This window comes from Trachemys scripta, chromosome 9 (genome assembly GCF_013100865.1).
Source record: "Trachemys scripta elegans isolate TJP31775 chromosome 9, CAS_Tse_1.0, whole genome shotgun sequence".
In the NCBI taxonomy this organism is placed as follows: domain Eukaryota; kingdom Metazoa; phylum Chordata; order Testudines; family Emydidae; genus Trachemys; species Trachemys scripta.
In genome coordinates this window covers 26,479,435-26,498,011 of record NC_048306.1, presented here as the reverse complement: position 1 = coordinate 26,498,011, position 18,577 = coordinate 26,479,435, and the positions used below count along the sequence as shown (strand labels likewise).

At 42.6% G+C, this 18,577-nt stretch overlaps 1 protein-coding gene across 1 annotated transcript in view; it reads right to left on the bottom strand.

Moving 5' to 3' along the window:
- The window catches only part of LPAR4 (lysophosphatidic acid receptor 4), a 52,612-nt gene that overhangs the window by 18,797 nt on the left and 15,238 nt on the right, over positions 1–18,577 (bottom strand). The gene's annotated exons all lie outside the window — the stretch shown is intronic.

The following is an 18,577-nucleotide window of genomic DNA, read 5'->3' as shown; positions in this document are numbered from 1 at the left end:
GCACAGATACTGTGGTAGTCCTTCTTCCTTTGACCATGAATGAATTTCATCCTCTCAGGATTCATTTATTCTCCCTTTAGAGTGCATAAAAAGACCTACATAGATTCAAATGGCAAGTGAAGAATCTGCAAATGCGTTTAGATGCAAAGTGAAAATGGATCAGTTTTCCCTTTTGTACCTGGGATTTAAAGGTGTGAGAGAATATAGATGAATAATGAAGATAAGGCTGAGGAGATAGCTGTGTTAATTTACAGAGCAACACACAACTGAAAGGCAAAGCACCCCTAGTAACCCATCCACAATCAGATTAATCACATTTTTGTGGGCAAAGGATATGGGACTGGAGGGGTTGAGGAGACAAAAGCCACTATCCCAAAGAAGCAGGGTGTAGGGGCTGCAGACATGCTGATCCCCCATTTCTGTGGTCAGTACCGCAGTTTATGGGCTGGAACATAGTAGCTGCTGTCCCTCCATACTTCTAGAATAAGGTAATAGGGAAACTGACCACATAGTGGCAGATTGTATGGTCTATCCTCCATTCTCCTCCGATTGCCACTTCCCAAACCAGCCTGTGCTAGGCTGACACACAAACCTCTTCAGCACACAGGTGTGCAGAGAACCTATCCATACACCATTATGGGTAAACTAAGGGACTCCACTTTAGCTGCATGCTTTAAATGGTGTGGAGGACCTCGTGCTGGCTTATTGCACCAGCGTGAATTGTATCCATAGATTTATATACATAGGGAAGTCTGATTTGGCTTCCTGGAAAAGAGACAATCAAGAAAATTGATTTTTACCATAGTAGGCAATGGGAATTTTACAGCTGACTTCAGAGAGAGCCCAATTGGGCCTTTGCCTTTCAGACTGAAAAACAGAAATAGTTTCATTACATTGCCTCTGAGTGCCCTCAGTAGAAATTAACTAAACCTAAAATTTGCACTTGAGGCCATCCTGAAGGTGTTTAGCGAAAGAAATGCAGTTTAGCTGATTTGAAGCTTTTGTACTGCTGTTGCCATGTCAAGCAGAGTGTGAGAGGCTAGAAACCCCTGTGGATTAGTGGTGAGCATACGTGGCAAAAGCCCTTCAAAGATATCAGTCACTGGGTCAGTCCTCCAGAATTACTGTATTTCTGCCATTGCAAGAATTTTCCCATGTTTCCTTTTGAAGAATAAACACTGGATATATCTTTTAAAAAACAGCCAATTATAGCATTTAGCCAGAACCTGGCAACTTTACCAGTGACTTTGATATCTTTGGAATTTAATCAATCCACTGCACTAATCTGGGGCTGTTGGTTTATCTCAAGGCAATGGTTTAATTATTAACTGTAAACTGATTAACAGGTATCTTTAGCAGCTGCAGGCTCGAGGGGACTCTCAGGAACCCCTGATTAAAATTCTCCTGCCATGCTGAAGGGAGAGTTGGGATGGCTTTCCTGCCCCTTAGGGAGTTCACCCCCCTTTCTAACCATTCCGAATAATTCCTGCCCCTTCTCTCTCTCTGGAGTTGGTAAGAAACTTCTCGGAAAGGCAAGTTATTCCATAATTATCTATTATGGGCTTTTCTTTTTTCTGGAGCATGTTTTACTGGCAACTGCAAGAGACTGGACTAGAAGGGTCACTGTGCTGGTCCAGTATTGCAGTTCCTAGGGCTCATAAAGAACAAACCTTCCCCTGTGGAAAGTACCTGATTACACTAAATGTCAGTTATTTTCCAAAAATGTTCCCAGGGTGGCATATACCTGGTTCCCTCACAAGGCCTTCTCTCAAACACACACACTGCCCCTATCCTTCCCCACTTCTAATTAAACAAGCTGAATACTGTTTTATACTATCAATAAGCTCAGTATAATTTTTTTCAGCAATAAAGTATAAAAATAGCCAACAAAGTGCTTTTAATGCAAGTTTATTTACCAAACAAAAACACAAAAAAGAGGGCGGGAGGGTGTTGACTCCATCCTTGGTTATGATTATGTGGAAGTGTTTTCTTTAAAATGGAAAAACAAATGAATAGATCCCAGGGGTCTTCACCCCTCCTCTCTGCAGCGACCCGTCCTCCCCACCCCTGATCCCATTGGTTTGTTCATAGACTGGGGGAGCATGGAATTTTGTGGGCACTCCTTGTTAAAATATTGACAGGACATCAGCAATCTCCAGCTATTTTGAAAAACAAATGAACCTAGCCTGTTATCTTATTGGGAACCACGGCTGTTTAGAATACACAACATTTTCAGCAAAATTGCCACCATGCTTTTAGAGCACAAATAGTTAGTGTTTGTACAATGAAGCCCTACTGATGTGCTCTTTTCTGTCATATCTATGTAAACTCTGTCACATTCTGCCTTGCATTGGTGCGCGTTACTTGCATTGAATTTAATCCGAGTTGCATTTGTGTTTCAAAGGCAAATTTTGCCCCCAAGAATGGAATAGCGTAGTTTCAAATTATCACTTTCTTCTGTTGCTGAAGCTGCCATTGGTTTCAATTAGAATTCATACCCAATTGTGCCTACAAAATATATGTGCACAGGAAGGTGTTTTCCCTGCCTCGAGGTACTTACAAGTAGAAATGGTCAAAAAGTGACGGTTGGGTTTTTTTTGGTGGGGGGGGAGTAATGCAGATTTGGCGACACTAAAAAGTTTTGCAAATTTGTGTCGCTTTTGCTGAATTGTTTCGGTGTTTGGAAAAAAAACTCAAAATAAAAAAAATTGAAACATTTTGTTTCAGTATTTTAGAAACCATTTTGATTTTTTTATTCAAAATGACATTTTAAAAAATCTTTTAACTTTATTTAAAATTTTAAAAAACATGAATGCCTCATATCTAAAGGAAACATTTTTGCTTTGGGTCAAACAAAACATCTTTTGACCTAAAACAATATTTTTTCAACTACTCGATTTACCAAAAATTTTGAGAAACCTTGTTTTTGGTTTGACCTGAAACAATTTTTTTATTTTTCAAAATTGCCAATGAACCAAAAAATCTATTAGTCACCCAGCACTACTTCCAAAGCAGCCAAAACAGGGTATAGAATCAATAACTTGCATTTTTAAAAGCCCATAGAATATATATGCATTACAGACATTAACTGGTCCCAACTCTCCTCCTTTCACGAGTGATTTCTGTTTCCTTTCTTTGTTTTGTACAAAAGCAGACTTAATTTGTGACTAGCTTCTGCATGAATCATTGCTGGGTACTGTACCATGTGCCATACATTCTGAAATATTATATTGAGCCCCTATAAAAAAGCATCTGTACCTCTTATCAAAGCCATGCACGAGTCTAAGCAGCAAAGATAAAAGCACCATTTGCTAAAGGTGATACTTTCAGGCACATTGTTACAGTATTTACAAATTCTTATTGTAATTCTTATTATGATTATTAAATATTTATATTACATTAGCTCTCAAAAGCTCCATTCAGAATCAGGGCCCCATTTTGCTAAGTGCTGTATAAAATCAGAGGTAAATATATTGTGTGTGCCAAAGAGTGTACAGTTTGAAGACAAACCGTGTATAAAGGGAGGAGGAGATGGAGGCAATGAAATATTTACCATTTGTATTATAGGGGAAGTGGCAATCACACACACACACTCACACACACACACCGTGTTTAGATTTCCTAGCATTTGCTATCCATACACAGTCACTACTCAATTTACTTTAGTTTTGTAATTACATAAATGTTGACTTCCCCCAACTGCCCCTCACCCACTGACCCAAGACCCCTTGGCCTAGCGATTGAAGTGACTTGTAAGCTCCATGGGTCAAGTCAGCCTGGAGGAGAGATGTGAAGGAGGAGGAGAGGGTGTCCTCACGCAGCAGGTGGGTGACTGTTTGAAATCATCACAGTCCATCAGAGTGGTGGTGATGTTTATGAAGGCAATACTTGTGAGATTACTGTCGTCCTGGTTTGGAGGATGGTTGGTTTGGGAAGATGAACAATCTGGCTGTGAGCTTGTTTTTAGACACATTGGGCTGCCTGAAAACCAACTGTGGTTCACAATAGATTTCAAAATCAGTTTTTGTTCTGATGCAAAAAGTAAATGAAACTTCTTGAAATGTTTTCACCCAAACAAACAAACCCAAACGAGTACAAGGAAGACCAAAGGAGCTAATAGCCTGGTGCCTAAGACACATGCCTGGGGTCTGGAAGATCAGTTTCAAGTCTCTGCTTGAAATCAGGGTCTTGCATGCTCCAGGCAAGTGCTCTAGCTAGCCACCAGGCTATTGGCATCCCAGGTGAGTGTCCTGACCACTGGGCTGTAGAGTCTCTGTCGCTCTCTCTCTCTCTCACCCCCAGTGAATATTTATACAATGTGGATCTGCTCCAGCTGGAACAATTGAGAGACAGACTCTCTGTACCAGTGGTTCCGCAACCATTACGGAGAGGGATAGAGCCCTGCATCCAACCTAAACCCACTGGGACAAGACTACAAGTGCTCAGTCTGGGTTGGGTGGGAAAACAACCAAACCCTCTTGGGTTAGGTCAGCTCTCCTCCTCCTGCCCGTGGGGTTGGCATTGGGGTGTCAGTGTGTTCTGCTTCTCCCAGCCACTACCACCTCGCTGGGCTGTGTTCCAGGATATGCCTGCCGAGGAATGGCAGCTCCTCTCACGCCACAGCATGCACACAGGACATCAAGGGGCAATGGATGGCAGCCACATAGCCACTCGCGCACTGACTCCAAGCAGGAAGAGGACAGCCCACCACAGGGGCAGGAGGTAGTGGCAGCTGTGGCAACTCAGGCATGGGGTGGAAGGATGGGATTAAGTCTGCATGTGACCTAAAATTAGGCCGGGGCAGACTGCTAATGTGGGAGACCTGGGTTCTAGTCCACTGCTCTGCTTTATTCAGAGTCCTAACCCCCAGGCTATGGACTATGCTGATCTCTCTCTCTTTGTCTCGCGTTTTGAACTGGAATTCCATCCTGGACCCAAGAAACCTTCCAGATGAAATTTTTATTGAAATCAAAATATTTTGGTTTTGCCGAAATTGCACTTTTTGATTGGGAAAATGTTTTGTCAAATTTTTCAACCAGGTCTAACTGTAATAATCCATGACTGCCTGTAGGTCATCACAGCCACCTGCTACATTGCAAGTGTGCATATCAGGAGTATAATTCATTGTCACCTTGTGCTTCTAAAACACAGGCTTTAGTCAGTTGAGGTAAAGAAAGTCTCTAGTAGCAATGGACATCTCCAGCATCATGGGAGATGAAGGCCAGGTAGGGAGTGTGGGCCATATGCGGAAATGGGGGTGTAAGACTCCTGAACTACAACTCCCCTGAGACATTATGGCTGCTCAGATGTACCCAGGTTAAAATTTAGCTAGTCCAAAAAAACTATTTTGATGTTTGGTTGACAAACGAAAAGGTTTTGATTCAGGGTGACCCAAACGAAATGTTTCATTTAGATTTTCCCAGTAGAAAGTAGAAAAATTAAAAGCAAAACTTACTTTTTCCTGCTGAAAAGGTTGATTTTTTGCAGGAATGGCATTTTCCATTGAAAAAACACTTCAATGAAAAATCCCAGCCAGCTCTAGCAGATACTATTCAACGCCGACTGGCGCTACAATACTTAACAGTTTGTCAATGTTTCCATTTCAAATTCTTTTTAGTCATAATAATTCACTTTGGAATCAAACTGGGAATGCAGAGTGTCAGCCTGTAGAACAGGGGTGGGCAAACTACGGCCCACAGGCCGCATCTGGCCCACCTGCTGTTTTCATCCGGCCCTCGAACTCCCGCTGGGGAGCGGGGTCGGGGGCCACTCCACGCAGCTCCTGAAAGCAGCGACATGGCCCCCATCTGGCTCCTACACGTAGGGGCAGCCCCGGGACTCCGCTCTGCATGCTGCCCCCACCCCAAGCACTGACCCTGAAGCTTCCATGGGAGCTGCAGGAACAATGCCCATGGACGGGGCAGTGTGTCGAGCCGCCTGGCTGTGCCTCTGCATAGGAGCCAGAGAAGGGATGTGCCGCTAGTCCAGGAGCCGCTTGAGGTAAGCGCTGCCCATGAGCTTGCACCACTGAGCCTCCCCCGCCCCCCAACCTCCTGCCCCAGACCTGATCCCCCTCCTGCCCTCCAAATCCCTCGACCTCAGCCCCAAGCACCCTCCAACACCCCAAACTCCTCATCCCCAGCCAGAGCCCTCACCCTCCCCTAACCCCAACCCGGAGCCCCCTCCCACACCCTGAACTCCTCATTTCTGGCCCCACCCCAGAACCCACACCCCCAACCAGAGCCCTCACCCCCTCCTACACCTCAACCCCAATTTCATGAGCATTCATGGCCCGCCATACAATTTCTATTCCCAGATGTGGCCCTCGGGCCAAAAAGTTTGCTGACCTGTGCTGTAGAAGCTTTTTTAAAATATATATTTGGAAGGGATCAGTTTAATCATTTTAAAAGTTAGGGCTAGACAATAAAAAATAGAGATTTACCATTTGGATGGATTTAGGTTTCCTGTAACTTTTTAAAAACTCTTCACTTAAAAATGTATATGTTTTGTTAATTTGGCAGAACTAAATGTTCCCCTACTTCTCTGACCGACCGGGTTTTCCTCTAATAAAACGAGAGGATATTTTTTCTCTAAATGTTTGTTTAAACCTAACCCTCCTTTTAGGAAAAACTGCGCCAATTTAGTGACCAATGCCACAATCCCTGTGCACCCAAAACTCTTCCTTTGGCTTCAGTGGGAGTTGGAGGTATACAAGGACTATCAGACTAGTCCCTGTCTGACTGTTTTCCAATGTACATAATCCACTAAGAAATAGGATTAGTCAATCTAGCTGAGACCCATTTTCAGAGCCATCAAATAGCAATTATTTTCATGTACATCAGCCTTTAGCCCACACTTGTATTAGGCATGATTAACTGGGTACAAAGGACTTAGATTGTTAACTACCACTGTACATTTTATTTAATTATGGGAAAGAAAAAAAAGCAAACTGTTGAATTTTCTAGATCAGTCAGCATAAAAATCTCAAGATACACTAAATGCCTGGATTTGCATGTGCACCCAAGCTGTCTATTTTTTGCTAACCTTTGATTTTGTCTTCCACGTGTTCTCAATAAACTGGGATGATAATAGTTGTTAATACCTACCTCTTATACAGAACTTTTCATCAGTAGATCTCAAAACATTTTACAAAGGAGATCAGTATCACTATTCTAATGTTTATAGGTGGGGAAACTGAGGCATGGGGAGGGAAGGGAAGTGACTTCCCCAAGGTCACCAAGCAGGCCATTAATAAGAATTAGAATGGTAAGAATTAATGTCAAGGTGCCTTGGAGAAAGAACATGGGAAACCATTGTAATAAACTAGTGTTTCAAATCAGACTTTAAGAAAATAATTTTATTAAAATCATGGGATTCTGTACTATAGTGTAACAATGTGATGTGCCAGAGTGTGAATATGCATGAGCAATGCACTAATGCTCCCCTCTAGAAATAGTACTGGAGTTATGAAAGACTCTTTCTACAGTTATTTAAACACTGATGCTTTGAAAATTAACTCGGGGAGTTGGGGGGAAGAATCATTCCCAAGTTTTATTTCCACACTTGTACTAATATTCTTAACTATTAGATATTAGAACAGATCTCTCCTCGAGGTGCTTTCTGTAGGAAAAGAAGGCTTCATGTAAATTTTCTTTTCTTAAAAAACCAAAAATGGATTTGCAGTTGCTACTCATTTCACAGTTTGTTTTGAAGGGAGTATAGACTTAGGCAGTCTGCCACTGCCAGTCTTTTGGACAGTGTCTTCTCTATGCTTCGTGGTATCTGCCTATCCTCGCTTTTCACATCTCACAGTGATTTAACTGTGCTCTTCCAAATGTACTTCAGCAGTTTCAAAGTCTCTAATTTTTCTTCTCCACTGAGGACTAATTCATTTAAGAAGTTCCCAACTCACTTGCAGGTCATTTTTCCCTTTAGCTTGGAACAGTTTCAATTTTTCATCACCAAATCTAGCATGGAACATCAACTCATTTCAGAAACTGCATCCATGACTGGTTTAGTGCTTAAAAAATTACTTCAAGCAAGAAGTACCTGAACACTCACTCATCAGAAATCAGCCAAAACACAAAACTGCTATGCCCTTATTTAGTAAGAGAACTGGAAGGGTCGATTCTTCTTATCCAAAAGGGACTAGTCTTTATATTTTCTATTTGTGTGTTCTTCAGAGTTCTTACTTGAATAAATTAGGGCTGTTGATTAATCGCAGTTAATTCACGTGATTAACTAAAAAATTAATTGCAATTAACCGCAGTTTTAATTACATTGTTAAACGATAGAATACCAATTGAAATGTATTAAATATTTTGGATGTTTTTCTACATTTTCATAGATATTGTATTCTGTGTCGTAATTGAAACTAAAGTGTATATTATTTTGGATTACAAATATTTGCATTGTAAAAATGAGAAACAAAAGAAATAGTATTTTTCAATTCACCTCATACAAGTACTGTTGTGCAATCTCTTTGTCGTGAAAGTGCAACTTACAAATGTAGATTTTTTTGTTACATAACTGAACTCAAAAACAAAACAATATAAAACTTCAGAGCCTACAAGTCCACTCAGTCCTACTTCTTATTCAGCCAATTGCTAAGACAAACAGGTTTGTTTACATTTACAGGAGATAATGCTGCCCTCTTCTTATTTACAATGTCACCAGAAAGTGAGAACAGGCATTCGCATGGCACTTTTGTAGCGAGCATTGCAAGGTATTTACATGCCAGATATGCTAAACAGTCATATGCCCCTTCACCCTCCGGCCATCATTCCAGAGGACATGCTTCCATGCTGATGATGCTCGTTAAAAAAAATGTGTTAATTAAATTTGTGACTGAATAACTTGAAGGAGAATTGTATGTCCCCTGCTCTGTTTTACCCACATTCTGCCATATATTTCATGTTATAGCAGTCTCGAATGATGACCCAGCACATGTTCATTTTAAGAACACTTTCATTGCAGATTTCACAAAATGCAGAAAAGGTACCAATGTGAGATTTCCAAAGATAGCTACAGTACTCGACCCAAGGTTTAAGAATTTGAAGTGCCTTCCAAAATCTGAGAGACAAGGTGTGGAGCATGCTTTCAGAAGTCTTAAAAGAACAACACTCTGATGCAGAAACTACAGAACTGGAATCACAAAAAAGAAAATCAACCTTATGCTGGTGGCATCTGACTCAGACAATGAAAATGAACATGTGTCGGTCCGCACTGCTTTGGATTCTTATTGAGCAGAACCTGTCATAAGCATGGACATGTCCCCTGTAATGGTGGTTGAAGCATGAAGGGACATATGGATAAGGGGCGGGGTCCCGGGGGGCAGTCAGGGGATTACAAGTATTTGCACTGTAAAAAAACAACAACAGAAATTGTATTTTTCAATTCACTTAATACAGGGGTGGGCAAACTTTTTGGCCCAAGGGCCACATTGAGGTTGCAAAACTGCATAGAGGACCGGGTAGGGAAGGCTGTGCCTCCCCCAAACAGACTGGCCCCCACCCCCTATCCACCCCCTCCCACTACCTGCACCCTGACTGCCCCTCTCAGAACTCCCAACCCATCCAACCCCCCCTGCTCCTTGTTCCCTAACCGCCCCCTCCCAGGACCCCACCCCCTATCCACCCCCCTGCTCCCAGTCCCCTTACTGCTCTGACTCCTATTCACATCCCCGCCCCTTGACAGGCCCCAGGGACTCCACACCTATCGAACCCCCCTGTTCCCCATCCCCTGACCCCTATCCACACCCCCGTCCCCCGGGACCCCACGCTTATCCAACCCCCCAGTTCCCCATCCCCTGACCGCCCCCCAGATCCTCCGCCCCATCCAACCGCCCCCTGCTCCCTGTCTCCCGACTGCCCCTTGGGACTCCCGCCCCTTATCCAACCCCCCGACACCCTTACCGTGCCGTTCAGAGCAGCATGTCTGGCAGCCGAGCCACCCAGCCGGAGCCAGACACGCTGCCGCGCTGCTTGGCAGGAGCGCGCAACCCTCTGCCCAGAACGCTGCTGCGGGGGAGAGGGAATAGCGGGGGAGGGGCTAGCCTCCCAGACCAGAAGCTCAAGGGCCAGGCAGGATGGTCCCGCAGGCCGAATGTGGCCCCCCAGCCATAGTTTGCCCACCTCTGGTCTAGGGAAACCCAACTGATATTAACAGCAAACATAAGGTTTTCAGAAGAGATTATAAAAAAAACACTCATATTCTAATTGTGGTCCAGCTACTATTGATCCTGTCCTAGTTCTTAAGCATCCTGGAGCATGTTCTGATATGGTAGGACATAGTCATATATTAACAAGTTTCTTTAACTGGTTGTCCACATTACCAGCAGTTACCACACTGGTATAAATGTGCAGACGGAGGAAGTTTCAGCAGTATCCGAGCTAATATACTGTGCTAAATGATGGCTTTTTAATGGTGACTACTGAATACACTGAGTCCTGCCAAAGGAAGGCAAGAAACTCTCTGAAAAGTGAATTATGAAGTAATGTTGCACTATCTACTTAAAAACTGTAAAATGATCAAGAATTTAGCATTCAGATTTTAGTGACAGGTCCTACATAGCAGGTAAATAGGGTCATAGAGAAGCATGGATCAAGTGACCAGGAACTGTTTGAATTCAGCATAGAGTATGTGGAAATTAAGTTTTCAACAAAACAAACTTGGGGAATAAAAAATCGTGGTGCCCATGTAGCGATGGGAAGTATTAACATCCGTGAGTGTGAAAAGGAGCTGGAGGGTCCAGGACAATCCAAAGTGCAACCATGCAGTAGATTACAATTTGGCTGCAGATGAATACAAGGAACAGGGAGGTGAATATCAGGAAACATATTCAAACAATGAGAACTGTTGGGCTTCAGTATAATTTCCCAGGGGAAGTGGCAAAACTCCATGGCTTGAATCATTTACAATTAGACTAGATAAAGCAATTGAGTATATTCTTTAGCAAGGGATCCTGAATTAAGGGAATGAAGATATGATCCACAACACACTTTTCCATCTAATGAGAGTAGTACTGGTGCTTTATATTAAGAATACTACTTTATTCCTCCTAAGGATACATTTTGCAGATTTAGAAACTTAATTTTGTTACTATGCCTTGCCTTATTTGACTGTCAAGGATCCTTTGCTTGTGTGAGGTGTATTAGAACAATTGGTACCTATCTGTTTCTGGGACAAACACATCCTAAACAGCAGCCTAGTTTTTGTGCTTTCAGATTTATTACAAGAAATCCTTGCTAATCCTTTTCCTGTCTCCCTCTAGAGGGCAGCTGCTTCCCTCATAAACAGTTGTTTCAATCCTGGCCAATGTTTTCTGTTTGCCATTTTACATTTCATGACATTACAGAATTTGTGGGATTTCAACTCTCACCACCAGATGCAGAGGGCTGGTGCAATATTGATTCATAACATATTAGCTTCTCCAGCCTTCTGGATTATATCAGCTAAGTGTCAGATGGAAATATTCTTTCCACAGGGACAGAGCTGCAGCCAGAAATCAGAAGTTTTGCACTCTTAATAGAATGTGTATTGGCATCTGGACTGATGCAAACAATAGGACTCAACATGGTGTCCAATTTCAGCAGGTGTGACAATATCTCACAGTATCTTAGCTGCTATTATCAAATAGGTCAAATTAGATGATCACAATCCCTTCTGGCCTTGGAATCTATGAATATCAACACATGACTTGCTTAGAAGATATATATTAAGAAGGAAGAAAAATCAGGTTTCCAGTTTTCTTAAGATTCCATGCCTACAGTGTCTAATAGTTGTTATAGCCTGGGATTTTCATTGACTTCTCAGACATTGGTTAGTGGGTGGCACGTTATAATATTTTAATATACAACACTACTCATTTTTGAAAAGGCAGTGGGAGACCATGACAAAAGCTCCAACTGTGCAAAGTGATATGTGCAGGTGCAAGGTCTGTCTATGCTCATCTTATTACAGATTCAGCAGGTTTATATTGTATCCACATCTATATATAGATGCTTGTTTTATTGGTGAAGTATATTACCAAAGCTAATCTTTTCAAGTTCTTGTGCTACTTTGCTGCATAAAGAGATTTATAGGTGAAAAGTGTGATAAAGAACTAAGTAGTAGCATGATTTTTATTATTATTGTTGTATCTCCAGTTCATTCCTGCACGCCAAAACTCCATGATTGATAGTACTTTGTTACTGTATCAACCTGATTGAAATAAATCTCTTTAAAAATCATCTCATGTGGTGTGACACTACGCCCAATGTTCTTCATAGAGATATTGTTATGATATGAATATGGCATAACTAAGTTGTGTTTTATGCAAGATGGGTCGTGAGGTATCATTGGAAAGGTTATGATTTACTGAATATGATTATCCTATTTGTATGCATGTATCATTTCTGTATCTGAAGTTAGGAATATGGACTATGTCAGCATTTTTCAAACTTCGGGTTGCAACCCAGCACTGGGTTGCAGCATATCAGGCACTGGGTCGCTCTGGTCAGCACCGCCAACTGGGACGTTAAAAGTCCTGTTGGGGGTGCTGCCCAACTAAGGCAGGCTAGTGCCTATCTGTTTCGACACTGCGCTGCGCCCCAGAAGCGGCCAGCAACGGGTCCGGCTTCTAGGCAGGGGGGCAACGGGGCGCTGCATGCTGCCCCCACCCCAAGCACCGGCTCTGCACTCCCATTGGCCGGGAGGGGCGGTACTTGCGGGCGAGAGTCACACAAAGCCACTTCTGCACCTCCGCCTAGGAGCCGGACCTGCTGCTGGCCGCTTCCGGGGCGCAGAGCGGTCCGCGGTGCCAGGATAGGCGGGAAGCCTGCCTCTGCACCCCCCTGTGCCACTGACCAGGAGGTAAGTCCGCCTCCCAATCCCAGGCCCCAATTCCCAGCCCTGAGCCCCCGTGAACCTGGAACCCCTTCCTGCACCCCAAATCCCTCATCCCCAGCCCCACCCCAGAGTCCTGCACTGAAACCACTTCCATGAGAGGTATAACTACCAGCACTGTCTATACTGGCACGTTACAGCGCTGAAACTTGCAGCGCTCGGGGTGTTTTTTCACACCCCTGGGCGAGAAAGTTTCAGCACTGTAAAGTGCCAGTGTAGACAAGCCCTGAGTCTTCCCATGCAGAGTGATCTGTCTTTCTGTGTCTGTCTTTCTGCAGTTGGGTGTGTCCCTACCTGTGTGTGTGCTAGAAGAGGCGGCTTGAGGGCCTGACTCAGCAGGACAGTGTAAGGGAGCCCAGGTTGGTGGAACAGGCAGGTTCAGTGGTACCCCAGTACATGAGGTGGCACCCCAGCAGTGGGGAATGGGGGTGAGGGGGTGGGGTAACCCGTCACACATGGTCTATCTGTACTGACTTTAATTGTTCATGATCCAGAAGTTTGTAAGGTTCTCCACAACGGAAGTTTCAGAGAGTATGGCATCTAAAACATTAACATCATCCTTGTTTGTGATACAGTGAGGCTTGGTCTACACTACCCCCCTAATTCGAACTAAGGTACGCAACTTCAGCTACGTGAATAACGTAGCTGAAGTTCGAAGTACCTTAGTTCGAATTAGTTCGAACTTACCTTGGTCCACACGCGGCAGGCAGGCTCCCCCGTCGACTCCGCGGTACTCCTCTCGGCGAGCTGGAGTACCGCAGTCGACGGCGAGCACTTCCGGGTTCGACTTATCACGTCCAGACTAGACGCGATAAGTCGAACCCAGAAGTTCGATTTCCAGCCGTCGAACTACCGGGTAAGTGTAGCCAAGGCCTGAGTCCATTTTAGCACTGAATGATCAGTTCTGTTGACTGAAAAAAGCTTCTTTGTGGCAGTGGGGAAGTCTCTTGAATAATGCAGTTTTCCTAAAGCTTGTTCTATTGGCAAAAGACTGTCTTATCACAGGGTCATAAAAAATGCCTGTGTTCTTAATAAAAGTAGGATATGTGCATAAGGGCAATAGAAATGCTATAAACAGAAAAGACTGATTTAGAGAGAGAGCTGTCTAAGTATCCAAAAAAGCCTGTGACTCATTATTAGACTAAATTATAGATAGGGTGACCAGAGAGCAAGTGTGAAAAATCAGAACAGGGGGAGGCGGGTAGTAGGAGCCTATATAAGAAAAAGACCCACAAATCGGGACTGTCCCTATAAAATTGGGACATCTGGTCACCCTACTTGCAGATAAAGATTGCTGAATATCTTGGTACAGCAAAACTTTCAACAAGAAATGGAGTTATAATTAATTAAAAGAATCAAACCTCTTCTTTCAGTCTATGATCTATTCATTAGGTGAGCAGTACCTAGTAAAGGACTAAATTTCCTGGGTTCTGGGGAGAAGTTGGGAATCCTTATTTTGCATTATATTCTGAAATGGAAGAATTAAATCCACACTTTTCTGTCCCTAGAGAATATTTTGGCACTGATTTTTTTTCCAAATTAATGCAATTTACTGGAATTATGTAGGTCCAGTTTTATTTTACTTCAGATTTAAAATAAATGGAGAAACTCCTTTTCTGCCCTTGGTCTTTATGGTTCTAAACTCCTCTTTTGTTTATAGTCCATTTAATCCAGAAACACAACACAAACAGTGGGTGAAACAATATAAATTTTAAAATCGTTTGACTTAGTGCCAGATTGTCCATGGCCTATAGCTTTAGTACACTTTACTATGGATCATTATATTGTATGTAGCAGTTATTATATGAACTGCCATTTGTCTCAATGCTAAAATAACCACCAGATGCTACAGTACGCTTTGGCCAACTACATGTATTTTATGGTAGCGGCTACTTGCAATGATTTAAAGGGCGTAATAGCTGAAAATATCAACCAATCTTTTCTTGCAGTGGGGATGGACCCCTCCCCCATTAAATGAAAAAGCAACACCTATAGTATAACAAAAGATAGCTCTCTTCTGAGAGTGAAAAGGCTCTTGTATTCTCTCTGCTAGCCTTTAATAGAGTACTCCCCAGCCCCATGAGATAGTGTATTCTGTGCTGAACTGTGGCCTGCTTAATATTGAAAGCATTTCAAAAAGAAAAATGAGGAAAAATTGTACATCACAAAGTTCATAAAAAATCCCTCACAAAGCTACCAGGACTCTACATCCTCCTTCTCCCACACAACATAGTTCTAACCTCCTTCAAGACCTCTGAACAGATACCTGGTGAATGGAATTTCAGCTTTAAACAACAAATTAATCCCAAAGCATCCAGTTAACAATTCCAAATTCATGCCTAGATTGAAGCTTAAGTGTTTAAGAAATATCACGGTTGTTGTAAGCCATACTGTACTTTACTTTTTGCCAGATGTTCTCTAGAAAGTAAAACAGATTACTTTTAAATGGAGCCACCTGTATCAAAGTAATTAATGACTGCAAGAGGGGTGACACTCATCAAGAAGGTTAAGCCAATCAAAAGACAACGGCAAATAACTAATTGTATATCTTTAGTACCAGATTGGTCAAAGCCTTGCCGGACAGGTCTGTCATTAGTACCGTAATTTAAAATAGACTATGCAGCAACTCAATAACCTCTGTAGTCAGGAGCGGAGCCAGGGTTTTTGGCGCCCTAAGCGGGGGTCCTTCCATGCTCCCGGTCGTCAGCAGCAATTCTGCAGTGGGGGGGTCCTTCCGCACTCCCAGTCTTCGGGCACTTTGGCAGCGGGTCCCGGAGCGAGTGAAGGATCCACTGCAGAATTGCCGCTGAAGACCCAGAGCGCGGAAGGACAACCTCCCCCCCCCCGCCGCCGAATTGCCGCCGAGGGCAGCAAAATGCCGCCCCCCCAAATCCTGGTGCCCTAGGCAACCGCCTAGGTCACCTAACTGGAAGCACCGGCCCTGTCTGTAGTTTGGAAATAGAGATGAATCCAAATCACAAAGTTTTAAAGCTAACTTTCCCATAGTTTGAGGTGATCAGATCCTGGTATCTTAGAATGAGCTAACTGGAAATTGACTTAACCTAGTTTAAGAGAATAATGTCACTGATTACAGGATGGCCTAATTTTAATTCAAGTGGTTAAGAATCTGGATTCCCTTGAACACAGGGATGGGCTCATAGATGTAGTTGGCATTTTATTATCTGCATACCACTTACAGACTGCCTGCAAGGAAATGGTGAGCGCCATTTCCTGTCCACATTTGTCACTTCGCATTGATGATGGTGCTTTGACTTTTAAGGACAGGAAGATGGTGGTTACTGAAAGGACCTAGCTTGGTGAACATTCCATTTCTAGCTGTGTATGCTGTCATGTGGAGGCTTGACGTGAGCAAGAGTATTTTGCTCAGGTAAAAGATTATTTGACTATACAAGCTGCCTTCTCCTTGCTTCCTTTCGCTTGTCACAGGCATACAGCTAGATTCTGATACCTTTAACCATGCTGAGTATCACCACTCTCTGTAAGGGGTCGCATTGAAATCAATAAGATTACTTGTGGATTTGAATGGTATTCAACATGAGTATGGAGATCTAGTCCCCAGCATTCACTTTCAGTAAGATATAGGCATAATACTTGTGGCATCAGATTTAAAAATAAAACCTCAACCAACCAACCAAACAATAAAAATATCTGAATAAAAGGGGTTTTCTAAAATACATTTTTTCTTCCTATGGGAGGAGGGGTTGTAGAAGGAGTTTTGAGAGGCAGCAAGTCATGCAGAGGAAAGGCTACTCTGTCCATGGTTTCCATAGATCAAGATGAAAATCTCTATATCATGTAAAATGTTATCAAGGGAAAAATACACTTAAAGTTTAAACCTTTTAATCATTTTTATCAGGGCAGGCACTACACCTCTTGAGACCAATGTGGGGGTTATTTGGACTCTTCTTGCTGTTTCTCTGATAATTGCTCATGTCTGCCTGCATTAGATATCGAACCCCACACAGCAGCAATAGTAGATATATAGATATGTTCAATACAAACTCGTCTGGAATTTTTACATAATCTTTTGAGGGCCGGGCTTCTAGCATTGGTGGGATCCTTTTGGGCTGAGCTCCGAGAATATCAGTAATCAATGCACCTTCTGCCTCTCCTAGACCTCATTGTACTCTATCTTCTTCCATTGCAGTTGTTCTTCTAATCTGTGGTACCTTGCTTCTTCCCGGCTCTTTTCCTTCCTGAACCAGGACGTTAAAATGACTTTTCATCTTTCTAGTGAAACATATCCTCATCCCAGAGCCACCAATGCCTTCTCTCCTAATTCTGATGTACGTGGGGAATATTAACACCTATCTTGCACTCATTGCTAGCTGCCCTTCTAGGACACTGAATCCTGCTTTCATTTACCCCAAATGCAACTGATCCAGCATGACAGTGGACAGGATAAATGAGATAAATTGGTAACTAGTATTAATATATCTATAATGCTAATTCACTTCATTTGTCATCTGCACTTAAAAGTACTTGTGGATCAAAGAGACAATGTTTGGTTGGACCAGGACTGGATCTGAACTAGGCTTAGTGTAGGCCACAAGTATAAAACCATATACAGTTTAAAGTTCAGGTTAGGATTCAAGTACACTTCAGTCTCATGAATTTTTCTCACGAGGTTACAGCCCAAATGCCAGAAATCTTATAAGATCAGTTTTCATCCTGAGACTTTGGGTATATCAAAAGTGAAACCAATGTCCCTTCTGGTTTTAGATACAACCTGGAACCCAAATTACGAGACAGATAAATCTGAGGAGTCTAATCTGAAATTTTGAGAAATTCCAAGATGTTGTCTGAGGTGTTTCTGGTTTTGACGCATCTTCGCTGGAAAGCTAATGTTGTACAGGGCATCACTCAGAAGCTGCAGCAATGATTTCAAATGCAAATAACTTTATCGTGCAAATCACATGGTTCAATTTTGCATTTATAGGGGGGCTTTCATCCCTTTTTGTAGCATCCCTTTTTGCTAGTACTCTCACCATGACCAAACCTGAAGCTACCAGCTGTTACTGTGACAGTTGTGGGGTCAATTAGTATACAGTGCTTTGAAGAACCAAATGCTACAGTCCTGCAAAGAAAAGTTAAATGTTACTGTAGAAATTATTGCTCATAATTGAATCTTCTCACACCGTTATCCTTAAATGAGCTGGTAAAGGACCAATGCACTTTCTGTAACTCATAACTAATCACATTTTAATCAGAAGTGAGAATTAAGGGACTGCTACAGACTTTGCTGGGTTTTGTGTTTTTTCTTTCTCTCACCCTTTTGTATAATTCTACTAATGATCCCTTTTCACACGGCAGATTAGGACCTTTTTTTAATGCTTCTTGCTCTCACATTTCAAACATGATTTTTTTGGCCAACATGGACCAGATGCAACCACTTAAAACCAACAATGGCTGGGCAAATGATTGTGTTTAAATGGTGATATCCACGTTTTAAAACTAATTCCTATTTGATGGTACCTGAAGTCTGATTCTTAAAAGTGACCGGCAAACTATTATTAATTTATTATTCTTTTTTTTTTAAGTGGGGAAGAGACTCTGCTTGGTTTTTTCTTCAGAATTACCAGGTATGTCAGCTCAACTTTTGCTAAGGAGGGATGGAAGAGGGTAGATCTCAGAAGATGTTAGCTCTTGCATCTTAATGGAAAGAAGGAGT